At 36.0% G+C, this 1,332-nt stretch overlaps 1 protein-coding gene across 1 annotated transcript in view; it reads right to left on the bottom strand.

Moving 5' to 3' along the window:
• Positions 1 to 1,332, bottom strand: part of LOC106876564 (high affinity cAMP-specific and IBMX-insensitive 3',5'-cyclic phosphodiesterase 8B) — a 288,850-nt gene that overhangs the window by 253,206 nt on the left and 34,312 nt on the right. The window lies entirely within an intron of this gene.

Genomic DNA, 1,332 nt, shown 5'->3' with positions numbered 1-1,332 from the left:
ACCACCACCACCACCACCACCATCCCTAAAATTATGTTTAATACTAACAGTAACAAGATTACTGATAACAGATCTGTCTGGAACCAGTGAATTGTAAAGAATAACCATTCTCTCTCTTTGGTGTAACTATGGCAACCAATGAACCTTAATATCTGTAAATATATTGCATCAAATACTGAAGGAAGTTGAAATAATCTAATACACACACACACACACACACAAGTAACAAACAAAACATTGTTATATACTGTTGTCAAGTTAATCCACAAGATGTGTGTGTGTGTATAAAGATATACATATATATGTCTGTATGTGGGTGTATGAGTGTGTATTTATACATGCACACACTCATATACATACATACACACACACATGCATACATACACTCACACATACATGTATGTATCTATCCTCATTTTAACATCCCCTTTTCCATCTTTGCTTCGGTCAGGTGGGATTTGTAAAGGCAGATTTTACACAGGTGGGTGCCCTCCCTGTCACCAACCTTCACCTTTTTTCATGGAAGACTGGAAATAAAGGACACACCTTGTATGATGGATGACACTCACTCACAAGACATGGGGACAATAACACACACGCACACACAAACACACACACACACAAAACATGTATACATATATGTATATATATATATATATTTATTGAGGAAGGCCAGTTTATTGGGGTTACCCTGGGTTTCCCGTTCATAAACGGTTTAACTTTATGGTGTATCATCAAACATATATATATATATACATATACACACACACACACGCAATGGACTTCTTTCAGTTTCTATCCACCAAATCCATTCACTAAGGTTTGGTTGGTCCAGGGTTATTGTAGTAGGTAATTGCCCAAGGTGCCAAGCTGTGGAACTGAACTATTTAACCATGTGGTTGAGAAGCAAACTTCTTACTGCACAGGCATGCCAGTGCCATACATACATACATCATATGTGTGTATACACACACACACACACACACACACACACACACACACACACACACACACACACATATATATATACAAGGTGGCCCAAAAGTAGGTTTACAGTTATCATGTAGGCACTTTAGATTTCTTTGAAAACATTTTATTACATTTAAATTTCTGTCTTACAAACTGAAAAGGGAGCTTGACAAAATTAACTAAATTAACCTAGAACAATGGTTTCACATTTTTTTTATAATTAAGATCTAAACTGTTAATATATGAATGTGAAAGAGATAGTTGAATGACTGTAGACCTACTTTTGGGCCACACTGTATATATTTATATATAAACTTTCGCCATGATAGATCGCTAGCCACTAAACCTTTTTCTGTTTTCTCT

This window comes from Octopus bimaculoides, chromosome 10, assembly GCF_001194135.2.
Source record: "Octopus bimaculoides isolate UCB-OBI-ISO-001 chromosome 10, ASM119413v2, whole genome shotgun sequence".
NCBI classification, from domain to species: Eukaryota; Metazoa; Mollusca; class Cephalopoda; order Octopoda; family Octopodidae; genus Octopus; species Octopus bimaculoides.
Note: the sequence above shows the minus strand (reverse complement) of the source record. Positions and strands in the feature narration are given on the sequence as shown.